This window comes from Plecotus auritus (assembly GCF_963455305.1).
Source record: "Plecotus auritus genome assembly, chromosome: 1".
Taxonomy (NCBI): Eukaryota; Metazoa; Chordata; class Mammalia; order Chiroptera; family Vespertilionidae; genus Plecotus; species Plecotus auritus.
This window is the reverse complement of record NC_137770.1, coordinates 82,958,241-82,981,968: the sequence shown is the minus strand read 5'-3', so window position 1 is coordinate 82,981,968 and position 23,728 is coordinate 82,958,241. Positions and strand designations below refer to the sequence as shown.

The 23,728-nt window shown below is 42.1% G+C and overlaps 2 gene segments (V, D, J or C); both read right to left on the bottom strand.

Moving 5' to 3' along the window:
- Positions 1-13,141: 13,141 nt before the first annotated feature.
- Positions 13,142-13,645, bottom strand: LOC308237797 (T cell receptor alpha variable 9-2-like). The segment is given in 2 exons: positions 13,600-13,645; positions 13,142-13,476 (listed from the first exon to the last, which is right to left on the bottom strand).
- Positions 13,646-21,154: 7,509 nt separating this feature from the next.
- On the bottom strand, positions 21,155-22,117 carry LOC308237746 (T cell receptor alpha variable 14/delta variable 4-like). The segment is given in 2 exons: positions 22,069-22,117; positions 21,155-21,528 (listed from the first exon to the last, which is right to left on the bottom strand).
- Between the last annotated feature and the right edge of the window lie 1,611 nt (positions 22,118-23,728).

Here is a 23,728-nt window from a genome sequence, read left to right as displayed (position 1 = left end):
GCAATGCTTGCCACAACAGGCACTGACAAGAGCAGAACCATGGCAGGATGGTGGAGCAGGTGAGCGGGCGGCACCAGGCCAAAATGGGTGCAAGCAGGGGCCCTGATCGCCCCGCCGGTCTCCCCACAGACAGTGACTGGTGGTAGGGGGCAGGGCCAGCTAGCGGGCAGAGCCAGACCAGGGCAGGTGTGAGCAGGGGCCCTGATCACCCTGTGGGTCACCCCACAGATCACCTCGCCTAGGGACCCTACCTGTGCATGAATTCCGTGCACTGGGCCTCTAGTACAAATATAAGTGAGTATAAATAATGTATGTTTTTATGTAGATAAAACATCCTGGTTTCGAAGATCTTCCATTCTCTCATTGCCTTACAATATGATTTCTCAGCCCTTCTTTGGGCATATTTTCTTCTTTTTAGAGACAGATACTTAGGTCAATATTTGCCCTTTTGAGGTATGCCATACAGAACTAAATGAAATGGTGCAAAAGTGACCATTCATATGAAAACCATATTAACCATAACACAGATACAGCCATCCTTTGGGCAATATTCACAATTTCATGAAATTATTCATAGGATATTGTTTTACTTATTGTTGATGTGTTGACCTGGAAAGCTTTTATCTAGCATCTCCATGGACTTCAAGCTGCATGAGTTTTCCAACTCCAATTATTGTTTTTACTGACAATATGTGATTTATTCTTGTTATACTCATATCCTGCCTTCAGGGAATGTCCACTTGGGATAATGAATATATTTGCTACTTCCAGGAAAGTTCTTAGAAATACATTGTGTTGAAGATGACAACATCACCTTTGGCTTCCTCTTACAGAATCCAATGAGTGATGAACTGGTTAATGATACAGTAAAAGGGGCTCAGCCTTAGTATCCTTTCCTGCCCAAGTTATCAAACAGCTATACAAATTGGAAATCTCTATTCCAATTTTCAAATCATTGACCATGTTTTCCCACACCCAGACTGCAGAGATCTAAGTAGCTGGGTTTGCATTACACAGCTTCTCTTTGCTCAGTAATATGGTTATGCAAGATGGAAGAAGAATAAAGAATGTTAAAGAGGAAGTGAGATAATCTAATTTCTTTCTACTCCCAACTCATTTACTACTTGTTTCATATTTGCATCTTAGATTGTGTCTCTGTCTTTGTAAAATAAGATTGGGCCAGCAGATATTTAAGCGTTCTTGAAGCTCTAAAATTTTTTAATGTAATTTTTATAGCCTTCCTCAGTAGGAGCTACTTTTCCTTTATTTGAATATACTGGGGTGACACTGGCTAACAAAATTATACAAGTTTCAGGTACACAATTCCACCACTCATCATCTGTACTCTGTATTGTGTATTCACCACCCCAAGTCTCTGTTCATCACCATTTATCCCACCCATACCATCCTCCATCTTTTCCTAATTCCCCTCCCCCATAATCACTACACTGTTGTCCATGTCCATGAGGTGTTTTTTTCTCTTTTTTCTTTTTTGCTCAATTTCTCCACCCCAAACCAGCCCGCCAATTCCCTCCCACAGCTTTCAGTATAGTCTCTCTCAATGATTCTGTCTCTATTTTGCTTGTTAGTTCATTTTGTTCATTAGATTCCACATGGTGAAATCTAATGAATGAAATCATATGGTACTGTACCCCTATATTCATTTCAGCATTGCTCACAAGACATGTAAACAACCTAAATGTCCTTCAACAGATGATTGGATAAAGAAGTCGTGGTACATATATAAAATGGAATACTACTCAGCCATAAAAAGCATAAAATATTGCTTTTTACAATAACATGAATGATGTTTAGAGTGTTGTGTTTAGTGAAAATGTCAAATGGAAAAGAACAAAAACCATATGACTTCATTTATATGTGGGACATAAAACAGAAAGCAACAAATGAACAAACAAAACAAATAAACAATGTTATAGGCACACACAACAGAATGGTGGTTACCAGAAGGGAAGGAGTTGGGGGAAGATGAACAGGGTAAAGGGGGTCAAATATATGGTGACAGAAGGAGACTAGAGTCTGGGTGGTGAACATGCAATACAATATACAGACAATGTATAATAGAATTGTACACCTAAAACTTTTATAATTGTATTAATCAATGTTACCCCAGTAAATTTAATTTTTAAAAATAGAAATAACCTAAATGGATATTTTTTATTAGTGATGTATGTAAATATGCTGTACAAATGTATCAATAGAAATCCTTTCAATTAGGTGATGCAAAACAGTGTTCCATACCAGGTAGCTCAGGATATAAGTTCTCATGTCACCCAAACTTCACTAATTTAGGAATATTGTGAGCTCATACAATTCATCTGGGCTCTACAATCCTCACTTTATTCAGGCATGAAAGTGAAAGGGCGGGGAGAGACCGACTCCATGTTCCCTTTGTTCCATATCTTTCACCTCGTGGAGTCAGGTTCCCGCCCTAGAACCTCTCCAAGAGCCCAACCCACACTTTTGAATTAGCCAATAGAAATGCAAGGGGAAGGTAAGCCGCACCCTGCCCCCATGTGCAACCTGATCCTGACCAATCAGCGGAGGCCACACTACCTCACCCCTCCTACCTCTCCCAGGCCCCCTATAAATCAGCGCGTTTGGGGGCTGACTCTCTCTCTCTCTCCACCTTGCCGCTGCGCCGGTGGGTGTGTGTGTGGGACTGAGCTCCAGCTATCTCGATTAAAAGGCTCTTTGCTTTTGCATCGGACTCGGCTCCCTCGTGGTCTTTGGGAATCACGAAATCTGGGCATAACAAAAGGACAAAGAGTACATATTTACAGGGTGTTATCAGTACTGAAATAGATAATATATGTGATAATCTAAATTGAGTTCCTGATCTTCAAACAAATTATTTTTCTTATATTTGTTATTTTCAAGAGTTGATAAGCCTAAAACAAACCTTAAAAACTAATACATAGGCTCCTTTCTTTTTCCTTGAAAGAAATATCTGTCATCTAAAATAAAAATGAGTCATTTCTTTCTACCTCTTGAGACGTTATATTTTTCCAAGCCTTTTCCAGCAGAGTAATTTATGTGTTATATATGTATTACCTGCAAGGGGATCTATTTTAGGAGGACATTGGATGTTGGTAACTTTATCAATTGTTTTCATTGTTGCACATTAAAGCTTTTTAACTAGAAAGATATTTCTGGGGAGAAAAAGGGCAGGAAATCAAATGAAATGATAGTACTGAAGAATCTAATTTTAGGGGGGAAAAATGCTGGAACATAAATTTGAAAACCCAAAGATGTGCAAAGCCTAAAGTGGGGCAACATGCCTGCCATGGAAGGGGTGGGGCTGCAGGCCCAGCTGCAGTTTGGGTACAGGCTGCAGATCACCTGGCAGCACCGTGGTCTAATTGCACAGAGGTAGATGGCTGAGTCCTCCAATTGGGAGGCTGTGATGTTCAGGGTACTGTACAGTTCCTTAGAATTCAGTGTGGAGCTTAACCTTCCATTGTGCATTGTCCCTGAAGTTAAATGAAAGAGACTGATGAGGCCGCCCCAGGGATTCTGTCGGAACCACTGCAAACTGAGCACTGTGTTAGAAAAAGTGCACCTCAGAGTAGAACTGGTTCCCTCCTGGAGGCTCAGGGCTGAAGGACTCTGCTCCACCTTCATCCCTCTCACCCCTGCTTGGAAAGAGAAAAACAAACACATATGAGGTCACTGGGGGTGACTGATGTAGTTTTCACACCTGTACAGTATTCCAAGAAACACCAAAGTAGGAGCTCTGTGTCAGCTCCCCCTCCGCCTTCCTCTTCACCCCACCTCCACCCCCATCCCCCGTGGGCTATGGAACACTCCCCAGCTCCCAATCTGGGAAACCCGAACTCACAGCAAACCTGGGCCCACAGAAGCCCCAGCAGAACCCCCAGGTGTCTCTCCATGACTTCTTGCCAAGGTGCTGTGGAGCCTTTGTCCCTGCTCTGGAGGGAGTAGAGTCCTGAACCAAGGCAAATTTTGTTTCTACACGCAGTATGTTTCACCAAACTCACTGAGGACCAATCACATCTCAGCTCTGTCATTCATCTTAACAGCAAACTCCACCCACATTGGCCCAGAAATAAGGCACAGTCATGTCTCCAAAATTGTGAATACAAACAGTGCAGGACTGTAGCAGTCAATACTTCCAATAGATGAAGGTATAAGCTGGTGATTGTTTCTTAAAACACGTTATGTAAGAGAAGTTTGTGGCATAGTGCATGAGGAAGGGTGGATGGTGTTCCTAGATTATCAGTGTTTCAATGGGTTCTGTAGAAACTTGAAGAATCTTAGGAAGAATGATCCAGTTCCTAAATTGCATAGTTTGACAGAGAACTTTGTGAATTCAGTTACATGAAAAATCTGATAAAGGAAAACGATAGGATAGTATGTATTGTGTATTGCAGAAGTAAATGATTTTCTTGAAATCAGGAGAGTTCTAGAAGCCAGGACATACAGTCACCATCTGCAGAGAAAATAACTCCAACAAAATCTTCTTGATGAAAAATAGAATTTGTATATAATTTCCACTTTGACTTAATTTCCACCTCTCCCCTTCTCCTGTCCAACTCTTGGGCACCCTGCTGACACACATAGCTGATTCTGATCCAACCACATTTTGCTGGTCAAATTAAATAGTGTCCTCTCTCTTTTCTTCTATTTTTGTTCCTTATTTTCCTTCTGTTTTCTTCTTTTCCCTTTATTTTTATTCCTTCTACTTTCACAGAGATATATGAAAAGGTAGGTTATTTGGAGTATGGGAATAATTTATGGGTCAGTAGATTTTGGAATTTTAGTCATAACAATTAAAAAACTGAAACATGCTATGATGATGTTTACTATTGAGCTTCCATGCTCACAATGACCATTAATAGTCTTACTCCTGTCCCTCTGCTCAGAGAATCATTCTCACAGTAGATTTTTGAGTATTAACTCCAACTTTCTGAAGTTTACCTAGCATGGCAGAGCCAAAAACCTGAGGTGAACTCTACACAAACACTGTTAACTATCTCCTCATTTCTGCTGTCTACACTGACTTGTTCACATGCTATTGCTTTCCTTACTTAACTGCTCAACCCTCAGAACCATAAGAAAGTCATCTTTTGTTGAGCCTACCTTGCCCCCTAGTGGGCCAAAACCATGAATAAAGAGGACTTTAGAACAGCTAACTCAGCAGTCACACAACCACAGTCTAATCCCTCTGTTTACTGATGAACTAAATGAAGATTGTTAGAAAACAAAGTGACTGCCAAGGCTGAATGGAGATTAAAAATGAACCAAATTCACCTGCATGGTCTTATTAACCAATGTTACCTCAATAAATAGAATAAAAAGGAACCAAATTCTACTTTTAAAGTGTCATTTCATGAAAATAATTATCTTAAAATAATGTGATAAATCTCATCTTGTGCAATTTACTTGATTTATTTACCTTTGATTGCAGTAAATCCATAAATATTTATTGAAGTTTTAGTGTAAATGAGGTAATTCACTAAATCTTAAGAATACACTAAAGAGACATACTAATTTACAGGCTACTGGGGAAGACAAAAATATACATAACTATAATACAGTCAGAGCAGGAGCCTAAGAGGACTGAAAACTAAAACTTACATGATCCCAGAGGAAGAAAACCGCTTATACTTGGGGTGGTTGAACAAAATCTGAAGAAGATGTCATTTTCTTCTTTTCTCCTTTATTGGTGAGAAAAATAAAGAATATAAATAAATTTTTATAATGACAATGACTATTACTTTTAACAATAGGAGGAATTCATGAATATAGGAGTTATTAAAAGTAATAAAACATTGCTTATAGACTAAAATCCCCTTTGACTACTGCTCCAAATTTGCACTCTTCCATCACTTATTCCTCCAATTCTTTCTTCATCCTGATCAATTTGCAGTAGATGGTTTGGGGGTTTTGTACTATAGGTTTAAATCAATGGAAACTATGTAGTATAGTATTTCATTTATACTTTATTGTAATACAAATAGACACATAGTGCGTACCTTCCTGTTACTTGTTTTATAAACTCAATAACAAATTTAAGTCTTATGTTAACACACATAGATCCTTCTGCTGAATTATATCCCACACTATGGATATACTACTGTTTATATAGTCCTTCTCCTATGAACAAACAGTTAATATGTTGTTGTTTTTATCTATAAAATACAACACTACAACAAACCTTTTTGAACATTGGTCTCCATTCACATGCACACATGTTTCTCTAGGAGCAACGACTAGGAAGAGTGAAGGAACAAGCTATGAGGATAGTAGGTGAAAATCACTCCAGGCAGAGCAAAGATCAGGGACAAAGGCTCTGATGGAGAATGGAGTGAATACTGTTCTGATTATCATGCTGGATGTTTTTCTATTTTATTCTTCTTAATTTGCTTGGAACTATAATTTATGAGCTGATTTGATAAACTTTATCTGAAATTATTATCCTAAAATGCTCCTGTATGTCACTTATTCAACCAGCCACTGAGGTCATTCTAAAGATAGTAAATTAGCAAGAGATAAAGTCCTCTGAAGGACAAGAAGTGAGATAAAGCAGGAGGAAATATTATAGAATAACACACACGCACATGCACACACACACACACACACACATAATTTAAGGGTGCTGGAGAGAAAACATGTCACATTTTTCAAAGCAGCAGAGAGAAAAAAATTTTTTTCAATGCAACAGAAGACAGATAAAAAGAAAACACCAAGAGCATGTGGAGCAAAAATATTAGAAATAAGTCCAAATATATCAGTAATCAATACATATATAAAAAGCAATTATTTGATTGAATCAGATTTTTTAAATCTTGCTACATATCACTTAAGAGAAAATCCTAAAAGAAAACAACCAAGAAAGTTGAGCACATAGGATGGGATGCTTCCTGCTGCTCTGAGCACAAAGACTGAAGCCCCACCTGCTGAATCCACCACACCCACCAAAGAGATATCCCAAAGGAAGGTCAATGCTGCTGAAGGGACAGTCTAAGGGGGCTCCAAGAGAACACCAAGTTAGGGAATTAAGTTAACTCCTACAAGGTAAGATCTAAGAAAAAAGACAGAAGTTCAAAAATTAATATTCAGATAGGAAGGAAAACTGTCAGAGATGAAGCATTAAGGAGAAACTAAGATTTATAGAAAGGGATGAAACTAAAATTAGGATAATACTATACCTTATATGGCAGAGCATAAGGAAGCCAACTGTTAATAACAACTTGTACATTTTTATCAGTGGTCCCTCAAGTTTCATTCTTTTACAATTCAGAATCTTTTATGAACTATTTCTAAAAATTCATTTCTACAACCTCTAAAAACACGTTAAAGAAGATGGGAAACGCTCATCATCAAAACTGTGTGTGAAAGGGTGGGGAGAGACCGACTCCATGTTCCCTTTGTTCCATATCTTCCACCTGGTGGAGTCAGGTTCCCGCCCTAGAACCTCTCCAAGAGCCCAACCCACACTTTTGAATTAGCCAATAGAAATGCAAGGGGAAGGTAAGCTGCACCCTGCCCCCACGTGCAACCTGATCCCGACCAATCAGCGGAGGCCACACTACCTCACCCCTCCTACCTCTCCCAGGCCCCCTATAAATCAGCGCGTTTGGGGGCTGACTCTCTCTCTCTCTCCACCTCGCTGCTGCGCCGGTGGGTGTGTGTGTGGGACTGAGCTCGAACTAGCTCGATTAAAAGGCTCTTTGCTTTTGCATCGGACTCGGCTCCCTGGTGGTCTTTGGGGATCATGAAATCTGGGCATAACATTTGGGGGCTCGCCTGGGATCCCCAAGAACCTCAAGGGACCCCCGATCCGTAGAGTCTGACTGGCCACAGTAGGTGTCTGTCTGTTCCTTGTCTCTTTTGTGTGAGCTCATTTCTGAATCTCTGGTAGTGCCCAAAGCGGTCTAGGTGGACGCACAGGAGGATCACGGGCGGGAGGAATCGGGAGACGTCCTGATCCTCCTTCAGGAGGGACGTGTATTCCCCTCAAACCTCTGGGACGAGGTGGGTTGCTCCCACCGATCGGCGTGAGGCCGTCGTCCACACTTTCGGTTTTGTCAGTTTTGTTCCAACGGACTCGCGTTGGAAAGCTTGTCTCAAGGGCCCTTTGTTTGTCTATGTCTGTGTTTTTCTGTTTTGTTTTGTGGACTCTGTTGACGGACATCATGGGACAGACTCAAACCACTCCTTTAAGCATTATGGTTGATCATTTCAAAGAGGTTAAGGGAAGAGCTAGCAACCTCAGTGTAGAGGTCCGGAAGGGCCGGTGGTAAACTTTTTGTTCTAGGGAGTGGCCGACTTTTAGTGTCTGGTGGCCGCCGGAAGGGACCTTCGACCTCCCCACCATCCACCGGGTGAGGGACATCGTCTCGCAGCCCAAGAAGGGACATCCTGATCAACTTCCTTACATTATTACTTGGCAGGACCTCATGGAAGATCCACCCTCCTGGCTTAAGCCCTTTCTGTCCCCGCGCCCCCTGGAGCTGAAACCCATACTTGCTTTGCAGGAAACGGAGAAGGTGAAGGAGAAGAAGTATCTCACCCGCCATCAGGTCCCCTCTACCCTCTCTTTCAGGGGGGAACTGAAGAGGAACTAATCTTTCCTCCCTCATATCAGGCCCCTAGGAGTCCACAGCGGGGTGATCCTCCCACGCGAGGGGAAGCGGACGCCACGGGGAGCAGAGTTCCGGGAGCGGCTGGGGGCGGAGTTCCGGGAGCGGCTACGGTACCGGTGGGCTCCCAGATGCAGATGGCAATCAACTCCATCACTATTGGCCTTTCGCCACTAATGACCTTTACAACTGGAAGGCTCAGAATCCTAAGTTCTCTGAGAAGCCAGCAGGGCTTATTGATCTGTTAGATTCTGTCCTTTTCACCCACCAGCCCACGTGGGATGACTGCCAACAGCTTTTACAGGTCCTGTTCACAACTGAGGAGAGGGAAAGAATCCTCAATGAGGCCGGAAAGTGGTTCCAGGCGTGGACGGGAACCCAACCACCAACCCGGTCCAGATAGATGTCTCTTTTCCCTTAACTAGGCCTGAATGGGATTTCAACACGGCAGAAGGTAAGGAGAGGCTCCGGGTCTACCGCCAGACTCTAATGGGGGGTCTCCGAATGGCTGCTAGAAAGCCAACTAATTTGGCCAAGGTAGGGAATGTTCAGCAGGAAAGGGATGAGTCTCCAGCTGTCTTTTTAGAAAGGATTATGGAGGCATACAGCACCTACACCCCCATGAATCCAGAAGCTCCTGAAAACAAGGCAGCTGTGATCATAAGCTTTGTAAACCAATCGGCTGCAGATATTAAAAAGAAACTGCAAAAAGTAGATAGGTTGGGGGAGAAGAGTTTAAAGGACCTACTGGAGGTAGCCGAGAAGGTGTATAATAACAGGGAGCCCCCGGAAGAAAGGCAGGCTCACGCTGCGGCGGCTGCGAGCAGCAAACAAACCCGAGACCTAGCTAAGATCCTGCTCGCCACCACCGCGGACTCTTCTGAGGAACGGAACCGCCGTCTAGGCCAACTCGCCGGTAACCAGGAGGACGGTAAGGGTACGCCCAGGGCGGGAGGCGAAGGCTGCAGAAAGATCAGTGTGCTTACTGTAGGGAGATAGGGCACTGGAAACAAGAGTGTCCGAAAAGGGCCAGCAAAAAGGGAGGCGAAGCGGATCGAGTGAAGGTCCTGGAGTTAGATGAACTGAGTGATTAGGGGAGTCGGGGTTCGGACCCCCTCCCTGAGCCCAGGGTAACTCTTAGAGTGGAGGGGACCTCCATTGACTTCCTTGTCGACACCAGAGCGCAACACTCGGTCCTCTGTACGCCTCAAGGAAAATTAACAAATAAGTCTTGGGTACAAGGAGCAACTGGTATGAGCCAGTATTCATGGACTACCCGAAGAACGGTGGATTTAGGGATGGGCCGGGTATCCCACTCTTTGATGGTAATTCCGGAATGCCCCTACCCACTGTTAGGACGAGACTTGCTCACTAAGATCGGAGCTCAGATAACTTTCAGACAAGGGGGGCCTCAGGTTACTGAAGGCAAGGGCCACCCCATTCAGGTCCTGACCATAAGGCTGGAGGATGAGTACCGGCTTCACCAAAAAGCCTCTCCAATAGAGGGCTACAGCGGACAACTGATGCGGATTCGGTTGCCTCGGGTTCAAGAACTCGCCCACCATCTTCAACGAGGCCCTGCACGAGGACCTGGGAATCCTAGAGCAAGTGAATGGGCTCCGGAAGAACCTGACCGACCAGCCCCTTCCAGATACAGACGTCACCTGGTTCACGGATGGAAGCAGCTTCGTACGGGTCGGGAAGCAGGTATGTGGGTGCAGCTGTAGTCACTGAAACGGACACTGTATGGGCAGAGGCTCTGCCTCCGGGACGTCAGCCCAGAGAGCAGAGCTTGTGGCCCTCACCAAGGCCCTGACACTGGGAGCTGGAAAGCGGCTCAACATCTACACAGACAGCCGGTATGCGTTCGCCACCGCTCATGTTCATGGGGCAATCTACCAAGAGAGAGGGCTACTAACAGCAGAGGGGCGGACTATAAAGAATAAACAGGAGATACTCAACTTACTCTCAGCCTTATGGCTCCCTGCCAAATTGGCCATCATACACTGCCAAGGACACCAGAAGGCTGACAACCCAGTGGCAAGAGGAAACCGCAGGGCTGACCAGGCGGCCAAGGCAGTAGCCCTTTCTCCGATCCTCACCATGGCCCTACAGCTCCCAGACCCAGGAGACCCAGTTCTGCCATTTCAGCCAGGATATTCCCTGGAGGAGTTACAGCACATTAGGAAGCTTCCCCAAGCAAAGGAGGAGACTGGGTGATGGTATATGCTGGAAGACATCTTGCCCAGGTACGGTTTTCCCGCTGAGATAGGGTCAGACAATGGACCAGCTTTTGTCTCGCAGGTAAAGCAGGCAGTGGCCAAGGCCATTGGGGCAAATTGGAAATTGCATTGTGCTTATAGGCCCCAAAGCTCAGGGCAAGTAGAAAGGATGAATAGAACTCTAAAAGAGACCCTGACCAAATTGACCATGGAGACTGGCGGGGACTGGGTGGCTCTCCTTCCATATGTCCTTTACCGGGTTAGGAACTCCCCCTACACCCTGGGTTTTACTCCTTATGAGATCATGTTTGTCCGGCCACCCCCTATTATCCCTAACCTTAAAGCCGAATTTCTTACAGAATTTGAAAGTCAAGAACTGTTTCTTTCCTTGAGAGGGCTCCAGAGGGCGCACGAGGACATTTGGCCACACCTCTGCGCTATCTATGAGACCGGCCCAGCCCCGACTCCTCATCAGCATAAGCCCGGGGACTGGGTCTACATCAAGAGACACCGCTGGGAGACCCTCGAGCCACAATGGAAGGGTCCCTACATCGTAGTGCTGACGACCCCCACCGCTCTCAAGGTAGACGGCGTCGCGACCTGGGTCCATCTCACTCACGTCTGGTCAGCGGACCCATCTGTGATCCAGGAAGACTTCGTCACCAAATGGAGCATCGATCGAGATCAACGCAACCCGCTCAAGCTCAAGCTACGGCGTGCTCGACCTGCCTGATGCTGGAGGGGGAAGGAAGACTTGGGGACTCCGATTTTATCAGTACAGGGAATTTGGGATGGTGTACCCTCGTGACCCAGGAATGTTGTCCAGTAGAAATACAAACCGACCCATGATTGGGCCTGTAAGTTTCAAGACAAGGGGGGAATGAAAGGGCGGGGAGAGACCGACTCCATGTTCCCTTTGTTCCATATCTTCCACCTGGTGGAGTCAGGTTCCCGCCCTAGAACCTCTCCAAGAGCCCAACCCACACTTTTGAATTAGCCAATAGAAATGCAAGGGGAAGGTAAGCTGCACCCTGCCCCCATGTGCAACCTGATCCCGACCAATCAGCGGAGGCCACACTACCTCACCCCTCCTACCTCTCCCAGGCCCCCTATAAATCAGCGCGTTTGGGGGCTGACTCTCTCTCTCTCTCCACCTCGCTGCTGCGCCGGTGGGTGTGTGTGTGGGACTGAGCTCGAGCTAGCTCGATTAAAAGGCTCTTTGCTTTTGCATCGGACTCGGCTCCCTGGTGGTCTTTGGGGATCATGAAATCTGGGCATAACATGTGTTGCCCTAGCCGGTTCGGCTCAGTGGATAGAGTGTCGGCCTGCGGACTGAAAGGTCCTAGGTTCTATTGCAGTCAAGGGCATATGCCTGGGTTGTGGGCTTGATCCCCAGTAGGGGGTGTTGCAGAGGCAGCTGATCGATGTTTCTCATCATTGATGTTTCTAACTCTCTCTCCTTCTCCCTTCCTCTCTGAAATCAATAAAAAAACATTTTAAAAAAACTGTATGTAACAATTTTGTGCTCAAGAACTTAGTAAAAAGTTGAATCAAGGTAGGTTTTAACAGTCTTGTGCCAGAAACCGATCATTGTCCCACTAATAGATGTGGAAATGCTCTGAAAGGTTGGAGCTAATCACTCATTGTTTAGTTGAGACATTGGTAGTTGAAGCAGCCTCCACCTGTTACTCCTATGTAAATTTCTGTTATTGGAATTTCCTGCCTAAAGGTAATGGGCGTATCCCATAGTCTCAATAAAAGGGATTGCAAGGCCAGAGCAAGGGGTAGTCCTCCCACTAGAGGTGGGCTACCGCTTGGCCCCCCAATATTTCCAAATTAATACTTTTCTAGTCTCTCTCTTCATTTGTGTGCGGCCTTCTCCAGAAACCGGACCCTGAGTGGGCCCTGAACCACGCGGGACGTGAAAGGGGTTCCCACAGTCTTGCTTATAAACCTCACATTTATTTATTAGGAGGGCCATATTTAATATCCTATTATATTAACTGTATCATAAAAGAAATGTAAAGCCATACCAATACGTATAATATATATTAAATATTTAAATAATTTATTATTTTTATTTCCAGGTTTTAGTGCACTGTTTCCTAAATTTCCTTTGTCTTAGATATCCCTGTACATATGAAAGTCTAATTATCCTAACAACTCTATGGATGTGCATAAAATATTGGAAATTTTTATTAAATGTACTTTGTATTTGATATTTTATAAGAAAATGCACCGTAGTGGATCAAACCGTCACAGATACTCAACAGCCAGCCTCCTCATTGCTGCTCAGAGTTTGTGCTCAGCTCCCCCTGCAGTTTCTGTCACTGTGTCACTCAGCACACAGTAGTACATGGCAGAATCTGACTCATGGACTGAGGCTTTCTCCAAGTGGAAGGCATTCGGTTGTTTTTGGTATGTGGCTACAAATCCTTTGTTGCTTCCCTTCTCATTGGCCTTCGCAGCTTTCAGGAGGAGCTGTGGACCTTCTCCGGGATACTGAACATACCAGAAAAGCGTGGGATACCGTGTGGTTTCATAGGAGCAGTTCACAGTCAGGGAAGCCCCTTCTGAGAGAGTCACTTGGCCTTTGGTCTGGATCACCGAGTCTCCATGGGTTCGTCCTGAGGAAAAAATAAAAGAGAACTCTGTCACCTTGGGCTTGAAGCTCTTCATAAAATTAAAGTTCTAGAATTTGCTGACATAACAGAAGAAATAATCCATATTTTAAGAGGTGTGTTACTTACCAAGCACTAAGAGTACCACAGTCACTAAGCCCAGGGAAGACTTCATCTCTGCAGTACCATCTAAATAATGTTCTTGACTCTTAACATGAAGAAATGCTGAAGTCACCGCAAAATCATAAATCTAAACCTGCATTTCACACAGGAAATGTTTGTGTTGGGAAGCTCCACCCCCTGGTGGACAGGGAATTAAATGTTTCTTAGGTTACCGCCCAAATAGCAGTTCTCATCTGTGACTTTAAGAGGCACAAGTCAGTTTTCAGCTGCGTTTAGAAATCTAAACAATGACTATCTTAAGCTCTCAGGTCTTTTTTTCCCCCTTAGAACAATATCTTACATGGAAGTACTTTAACAGAGCATGCAGGGTATTCCTGCAGTTGGAAGATAGCAATTTTTTTATGCATTTTAATACACTACTATATATTCTCATGTATCTGTTGTGGGCCTGCCTAGAATCCACTGAATCAGAAAGGATTTGGGGTGGAAATCAGAGGAAGTAATACAAAGTCTTTATTGAATGAATCTTCACTTTTCAGTACTGTACCCCAATATAGAACAATGACTGACATTTATTATGTGCCTACTAAATATTTGCTAAATTGAACTGAAATAAGCAGTCTCTCATTGAAAATTCACCACTACATCACATACAATATTTCCTCAGTCTTAAAATATATACAATTGTAAGCTATACTATCTTTTTAATAAAAATTTTCAGGAGAAAAAAATCAAATGAATTTCAGAATAATTTTTTAAGTATGAATCTGAGACAGAAGAAACATCATAATTGAAGTTAGAAAATCAATAAAGAGTGATCTCAGATCAGTATCTTAATGTCCTACTATTTTTTTCATTCCAAGATAAGATAACTAAGCAATGTGAGTCAGGCCAGGAGTACTAACCCTATAGCCTTGATGCAGATCTAGCATAAAAAAGGCTTTCTACTTTGGAAATTAGCCCCTTATCAGATGAAACCTTGGTGAATATATTTTCCCCTACACTGGGTTCCCTTTGCATTTTGAGGATGGCTTCTTTTGCTGTGCAGAAGCTTTTCAGTTTGATGTAGCCCCATTTATTAATTTTTCCTTTGTTTCTTTTGCCCTAGGAGATGCATCGACAAAATTTCTGCTACTTGAGATGTCTGCAGTTTTACTGCCTATGTTTTCTTCTAGGATTGTTATGGTTCTGTGTCTTACATTTAAGTCTTTTATCCATTTTGAGTTTATTCTTGTGTATAATATGTTAGTGATCTGTTTTCATTTTTTTGCATGTACCTGTCCAATTTCCCCAACACCACTTATTGAAGAGACTGTCTTATTATATGCACTTGCCTCCTTTGTCAAATATTAATTGATCATATTGGCGTAGGTCTATTTCTGGGTCCCCATTCTGTTCCATTGGTTTATATGCCTGTTCTAGTGCCAGTACCAGGCTGTTTTGATTACAAAATCTTTGTAGTATAATTTGATATCCAGAATTGTGTTCCCTCCAACTTTGAACTCATACAACTTAACAAAAGACAAACAATCCAATTTAAAAATGTGCAACAGACCTGAATAGACACTTCCTCAAAGAAGACATACAGATGACCAACAGACATATGAAAAAAATGCTCAAAGTCACTGGTCATCAGAGAGATGTAAATTAAAACTACTATGAGGTATGACCTCACACCTGCCAGACTGGCTACCATCATAAATCAACAAATAACAAGTGATGATGAGGATGGAGGAAAAAGGGAACCCTAGTACACTGCTTGTGGGAATGCAGACTGGTGCAGCCACTGTGGAAAACAGTATAGAGTTTCCTCAAAAAATTAAAAATGGAGTTGCCATTTGACCAGGGATCCCACTTCTGGGAATATATCCTAAGAATCCCAAAACACCAATCAGAAAGAATATATGCACCTCTATGTTCATAGCAGCATTATTTACAATAACTAAAATCTGGAAACAGCCCAAGTGCCCATCAGTGGATGAGTGGATAAAAAAGTTGTGATACATTTATACCATGGAATACTATGAAGCCATAAAAGAAAAAGGATTTCTTACCCTTTGTGACAGCATCGATGGGGTTGGAGAATATTATGCTGAGTGAAATAAGCCAGTCAGACAAAGACACATATCACATGATCTCACTTATATGTGGAGTCTTATGAGCATAATAAACTGTCTAACAAAACAGGCCCAGAAGCATGGATTCATGGAACAGGCTAACATATTTCTGAGGGGGGTTGGGGAACAGGGAGATGGGAAGAGATTAACCAAAGAACTTTTGTACATATACGCATAACCAGCAGACACAGACAATAGTGTGAGGAAGGCCTGGGGTGAGGTAGGGGCTTAGAGGAGGGGGACTAAGGAGGGTGGGAATTGGAGAACATCTGTAATACTGTCAACAATAAAAATAAAATAAATTTTAAAAAATGCTTTCTACTACCATCGATCTGACACATTCTGTGGACTTTAACTTTAATCAAATAATGTTCCCCCACAGGTAGACCAGGAGCTGAGGACTTGTATCAAAAAACTGAAGCATAAATTAGAACTCTCCTCTTTATCAGCTATCAAATTGTGGAAGATATACCGGCTGATATTCATACAACAGTTGATAATAGAATCAATGTGTGAGTGATTTAACTGGCAGATTCTGGGATCTCAACACTAATTTCATGAAAGATTTCTGGGACTGAGACCCACTAATATGAAAATTTTAAAGTTCCCGCAGGTGGTTTTGCTGCAGCCAGCCTGATACCTATTTCTAAGATTTCATTTGTGGTAACTGTCCTAGACCAAGGTGGTTCTCAAAGACCAGAGAGAAAGCTCTGGGATCAGCATGGGGAAATGTCCCTATGACTACACAAGTTTTTTAAAAGTAGTCATTTTTGTCCGGCCAGTGTGGCTCAGGTGGTTGAGCCTAGTCCCATGCACCAGGAGGTCCTCTGTTCAATCCCCAGTCAGGACACGTGCCCAGGTTTTGGGCTTGAACCCCACTAGGGGGCATGCAAGAGGCAGTCAATCAATGTTTCTTCTTCATAGATGTTTCTATTTCTCCTTCTCTCTTCCTCTCTCTGAAATCAATAAAAACATATTTGAAGCAAATAAATAAACTAGTCATTTTTATGAAGTGCCAGCAGCAAAAGCAAGCACTTTTTTAGTTCTCTATTTATGACCATTCATTTTATAAAACAAAACAAAAAACCTCTGAAGGTTATTAGGGTAAAGTTCTAGAGAAAGCCACATCTTTCTGCAAGGCCCTGCAAACATTTATCTGTAGACATGTAGATGGAAGCTTAGTTCAAGCTGTTTCCTGGAATTCTCTCTACACAGATTCAGGTCAAGGGACTTCATGAGTCGTCTGAGTGAACATGTGAATAGTCTCCCAGATGTAGACTTAATCGATTCAGGCCCATCCTTGCCTAGTAACCAGTTAGTTACAGCATATGACTGATAAACTAAGGTTGCAGATCCCATCCCCGTCAGGGCACATACAAGGATTAACGAATGAATGCATAATTAGTGGAACAACAAATTGATACCTTTCTCTCTCTGTCTCTCTCTCGCACACACACATACACATACACACACACAAATCAATCATTAATCAATAAATCAATTTTTAAAAAGAAATTCAGACCCAGATACATAAATTCTTCTCCACCTTCTAAGATATAATGTCAGAACCTGCCAAAAAACTATGCTTGAAAGGAATTTGAAAAAGCAGCCACAAACTTCTATTCTGATATACAAGGAGAAAAAGAAAATAAGTTGAGAAGATGTTGGGTTGAAAGTAAACAGTACAGCACATGGATGTAGAAAGTTATTACGTATATTTTAAAAAACATATTTTAAAGCAAATGAGAACCTATAGGAGATTTAGTTTGCTTTCTGTGTCACACAAGAAAACTTAAAACAACATTAAGGGGAGATATTTGTTACATTTTTTTATTTTAATGGCTTTTTAAATGCATGATTTCATAAAAACAAATTGCACCTATTTAATGTAAACAATTTTATAAGATTATACATTTATAGATACTGTGAATCCATTACCACAATCAAGATAATGAACATACGCATCTCCCCCAGAGTTTCCCCATGTTTCTTTGTAATCCTTCCCTCAGCCTTGTTCCCACTACCTATTCCTGTTTTCAGACAACATCTCTGTCACATATTAGTTTGCATATTTTATATAAATTTTGTATAAATTGAATCATTTCTACTTTTTTGTCTGGCTTCTTTCTCTCTGCATAATTATTCTGAAATTCTTGCATGGTCTCATGAGTATCAGTGTTTCATTCCATTTTGTTGCTGAGTAATAAGTATTCCATCACAGAAAGATAAAACAATTTGTTTATTTATTCACCTATTGGTATACATTTTCATTAGCCCCTGTTTGGGGTTATTACAAAGAAAGTTGCTATGAACATTTGTGTATACGATTTATTTTAAAACATATGCTTTCATTTTTCTGTGGTCAATATCTGAGAGTGGAATGACTAGATCATGTGATAGGTGTACATTTGACTTTGTTTAACTTATTTGTTTAGTAGCATTTTTGTAGATACCATTGGATTTTCTACTGGACAATCATGATGTCTGTGAACTAAGATAGGTTCGCTTCTTTCTTTTCGAATTGTATGTCTTATATATTTTTCTCTTGCTTTATTGTGCTGGCTAGGACATCTAGTACAATGTTAAATACAACAGGTATGAGCCAAAGTTCTTGAGCTCAGGGGGAAGCATTCAGTCTTTCACCATCAAGTATGACATTTTATGTAGGTTTTTGTATAGGCCTTTTATGAAGTTGGAGATATTGCCTTGCATTCTGGATTCACTTGGAATTTGTAATGAGGAACAGAGGCTGGATTTGTCAAATGCTTTTTCTGTACCTACTGAGATTACTCTCATTAATTGATCAACTGTTGATTATCAGTCTCTTTGTATACATTATTGATAAATTGTCACAACATAATATTAAAGACGATATAATTCTTCCATTTAACAAATAATGAGACAAAGTTCCCAATTGCTTAGAAAGTAGTTTTTAATGCAGTTTCCCCTGATAGCAACAATCTGTTTCCTGGTTTTTTCACCACTAATTATTTTCAGAGAAAATTTGAGAGAAAGCCTAGAGCAGGGGTGGGCAAACTTTTTGACTCGAGGGCCACAATGGGTTCTTAAACTGGACCGGAGGGCCGAAACAAAAGCATGGATGGAGTGTTTGTGTGAACTAATATAAATTCAAAGTAAAGGAGCAGAGGGGAGAGCAAGAGAACCGGATAGAACAGCCAGATCCGGCCCGCGGGCCGTAGTTTGCCCACTGCTGGCCTAGAGGGTAGAAAAATTATTTCTTCAGCCTTTGAAATACCTCAAGACAGTATGTTAACAGGTTCTTTATTTATGCAAAAGGAACTAACAACAAAGAATTAAATAATTGCACGTTTGACTTTCTCACACACACACAAAAAAAGAAAAAATAAGGACACAAACTGCAATTCAGGGGCAGACCACTAGGTAGTGTCTTGACAATTCCTTTTAGATCAAGTAGTAGACACTTGACTTGAGCAATGCACTGTAGCAAAGGTGTCACACTCTCCCAGACTTTTGTGAACCTACAGGAAATGGAAACTTCCATCATGGCTAGTTATCACTCTCTTCTTCTGTTCCTTTAAACTTGCTTGTAATAAAGCAGCCTAGACCATAGTTCTTCCTAAGTGTTGATATATGTATGTACATTTTTCCACTAAAAGTTGGAAGCAACAAAAATGCCCATCAACTGCCAAAACCCGTTTGGCTCAGTGGATAGAGCGTCAGCCTGCGGACTGAAAGGTCCCAGGTTCGATTCTGGTCAAGGGCATGTAACTTGGTTTTGGGCACATCCCCAGTAGGAGGTGTGCAAGAGGCAGCTGATCAATGTTTCTCTCTCATTGATGTTTCTGACTATCTATCCCTCTTCCTTCCTCTCTGTAAAAAATCAATAAAATGTATTTTTTTTAAAAATGCCCATCAACTGATGAATGAATAAACAAAATGTGGTATATACATACCCTGGAATATGAGGCTTAAAAAGGAAAGAAATTCTGACACATACTACAACATGGGTGAACATTATACCAGGATATCATACTAGATGAAATAAGTTACAATATGACCAAGAGTGCACTAGTACACTTTTATGAGCCATCTGAAATAGTCAAATTCATAGAATGAGAACTAAAATGGTAGTTGCCAGGGGCTGGAGGAATAGAGGGAATCAAGTATTACTGTTTAAGGAGTAGAAATTTTCCATTTTTTAAGATGAATAGGGTTCTAGAGATATGATAGTGGTACTTCTTTATCGACAATGTAAGCATACTTGATATAACTCAATTGTACACCTAAAATGGTAAAATTTTACATTAAAATGGCAAAATGTTAATAACTTAAAAATTTTAAAGACACAACTTTTCTGATTTCTACTGCGCACATCTGCTTTCCAAGTGCTATATAATAAAAGGCTAATATGCAAATTGTCCCCTGGATCTGAAGTTCGACCAGGGGGCGGGGCTGGCCCGCCAACTGCCCTTGGCCCCTCCCCCCAGCTGGCCCAGCCTGATTGGCCCAATTGAGGCAAGCCGGCCTGACCCTACCCATGCATGAATTCATGCACTGGGCCTCTGGTGTAAATATAAGAGTGAGTACAATACAAGGTCACTTATGAAAAACCCATTACCATTCAAACTATAAGGCACTAAGACAATTGGGTTAGACATAGAAGGAGGAAATATTAGAGGATGAGGATTTTGGATTGTGGAGCACTGATAAAACAAAGGAAGAGGGCAAGGAAGTGTGCAAATGTGCAACATGATGGCAAAAGGCTTTTAGAAGGGTGGTAAGGTTAAGCACAAGAGTAGACAAAAGTAATTCACACTCTGCTTCTTCACAATGTTCCCCTAGAGCCACTAATTATTGATCATTTTATGAGTAAGACTGGTGGGAGGCAGGTAAATCTAAAATGAGCTCCTCCATGCTAGATTATTAATAAGATGGAAGAACACCAAGTTTGTCACATAGTAGGTACCTTAGAAAGTAAATGAGGGTACCTTACCTCAGCTAACAAATATAAATTAAACTAACTCATTAAACAATATAAAAGAGCATAATGTAAAAAAGAAAAAAACAGAAAGATTTCAGAGCCTTCGTTATTAAAAACAATACCTTTAAAATAAAATATACTCAATAAATATTTATTAAACAAATTGATAGGAAAAACCTGACAATTTTACATAGTTTTACTGATTTTTGAGTCAGATTTTTCTAAATTTCTTTAGTCAATTCTTCTAGCTCAATCTATCACCAAATGGTAAGCTGTTTGTTGTGGCTCTTCTTTGTCTCCAATAAACAATTTCAACCCAAACTTTCAAAGATATGGAAGTTTTTGATGAATGATAGCTCTATACATGGTCCATGAACATAGAGAGGTATTTTCATAGTGTTTTCCCTCTAACCCTACCTACACCTGTGCTGCCACAGCCCTGGCCACTTCCTATCTGTGATTACAAATCCCGCCTTGGTCCCTACAGCAGGTGGATGCATGAAGCAGGGCCCTGGGGTTTTGGTACACCTCCTTCTAACACGCCTCTCACTGTGGGATCACTCAGGGCACAGAAATACACTGCAGAGTCCTCCAGCTGTGAAGCTGAGATGACAAGGTTGGCAGAACTCTTTGCTTTCTGAAAATTCAGTGAGTAGCGGCCTCCTGTGGCATTTTGCTGGTTGTAAGAGTCCTGACGAATAAGGAAAATCATTGCCCCACTGCTGAGCTGCTTGTACCAGAATAGACTATAACTTGTAACACTGGTGTCATATGTGCAATCCAGGCTCACAACCTCCTTCTCCTGCACTAACATTGCTTGTTGGCCTTGAGTTACCTTCTGGGCAATACTGGGTCCTGAAAGAAAAAAATACAAACAAAGTTATCAGATAAGTGATGTGGGACAGAAAAATATATTTTTTTTCTACGTCTCCTTTTTCCCTGATTGACCTTCCCCCTCCCCCAGTAATAACCACCCCAGTCAAGGCCCCACCGCCCCCGTGTCTGTGTCCATGGGTTATACTAATATGCATGAATACAAGTCCTTTGGTTGCTCTCTAAATGCCCCACACACTTCCCCTAGCATTTGTCTCTGGATCTATTTTTGTTCATCAAATTATGTTGATCATTATATCCCACATATGAGTGATATTTATCTTTCTCTGATTGGCTTATTTTGCTTAGCATAATGCTCTGCAGTTCGATCCATGCTGTTGCAAATGGTAAAAGTTCCTTCTTTTCTATAGTGGAGTAGTATTCCATTGTGTAGATGTACCACACAGAAAGAATGTTTTTTACACCCGGCCAGCTTTCCTTCCCAGGGTAATCATAAAAGACTGCCTGTACCCTCTGTTGTTAGGTCACAGAGAAGATCCATTCCCACTGGGGCATCCTTACCTAGCCACACTGAAGTTATGACCACCCTCAGAAGGCCGGAGACCAACATGTTCACGTTCTTCCACTAAGTGGAATATATCTCTTTTCCTTCTTCAGTGTTAGGGCTCTGCAAGGAGAGGTGACTGACAGATGGGGAGAAGAAATGCTGCCCTATGTGCTGCTGCTGCCCCAGAACAGGAAACAGGGTTTCTGGTGCAGCAAGTTGCTGTGGGGCACGTCAGACTTTCTATGTATTGGCTGAGAGTCTCACCCAACCCAAACTTCCTTTTGAATTAACCAACTCTTTTTTAATTTTATTTTTCAATTACCCTTTATGTTCAATATTATTTTGTTTTTATTTCAGGTGTATAGTATAGTGGTTAGACAATCATATACTTTACAAAGTGTTCTCTCCGGTATTTTCAGTACCAACCTGGTACCTCACATAGTTATTACAGTATTTTTTACTATATTCTTTATGCTGTACCTTACATCCTAGTGACTATTTTATAACTACCAATTTGTACTTCTTAATCCCTTCTCATTTTTTCCACCTGGGTCTGCAACCACCCTCCTCACTGCCACATTCCTAGGTTGCGGGTATTTTTAATATATATTTTATTGATTTTTTACAGAGAGGAAGGGAGAGGGAGAGAGAGTTAGAAACATCGATGAGAGAGAAACATCGATCAGCTGCCTCCTGCACACCCCCTACTGGAGATATGCCCACAACCAAGGTACATGCCCTTGACCAGAATTGAAAGTAGTACCCTTGAGTTCACAGGCCAACGCTCTATCCATTGAGCAAAACCGGTTAGGGCACTAGGTTGCAGGCTTGATCCAAGTTGGGGTCCCTACAAAAGCAACTGGTTGATGTTTCTCTTACATCTATTTTACTATCTATCTCTCTCTCCCTCTCTCTCAAATCAATAAAAACATATCTTGGGTGAGGATTTAAAATTTGTTTTGAATATTGAAATCAAAATAGTTAAATAGGAATTTTCTTCCATCTCCCTACCCACCCCCCCCCAAAAAAAAATTCCACAATTATGCACTAAATAGAGTGCCCGTGGAGAAGTTCAGGAATCCAACACAGAAGTTACACTGTGTGAGAAGCACATTGTGAGAACAAAAATATCTGAGATTGGTAGAATGTTAAAGGGTAAGAGGACCAATTTCATTTTTCCCCAGTCACGCCTTCCCCTGTGCAGCATAGTGCAGTGCCAATAGGAATCTTCTGGGCCTTTGATTTTTCCCATAGGGGACAGTGAGAGTATGCGAGTGAGCCCCTGGCTCTCCCAACTTTAGGGGAAGCTGCCAAAGAGACTCGCCTCATCAAAGAGATTCTTGCCCCATCCATACACTGAGGTGTGCTGCCCAGCTGGGAAGTGGGAAGCACCTAGCAGAACAGCATCCAGGGCTCTCAGTGGGCATTAAAGGGACACAGATCCCATTAACTGCAGCACAGACAGACATCAGGAACCTGCTCACGAGATGCTGGGGACACCTTGCCTGCTGATTCCCACAGCTGGTCCACGAGCACCCCCAATGCTCAATGCCTCACCCAAACACCATCTCACCGGGTGGACAGCTACCAGTGCACACAGGAGGGCAACAAGAGTCAGCCTCTACAGATGGCTAGTTTGTAGTCTCAGAAAGGGTCCCGCTCTGCAGGACTGGG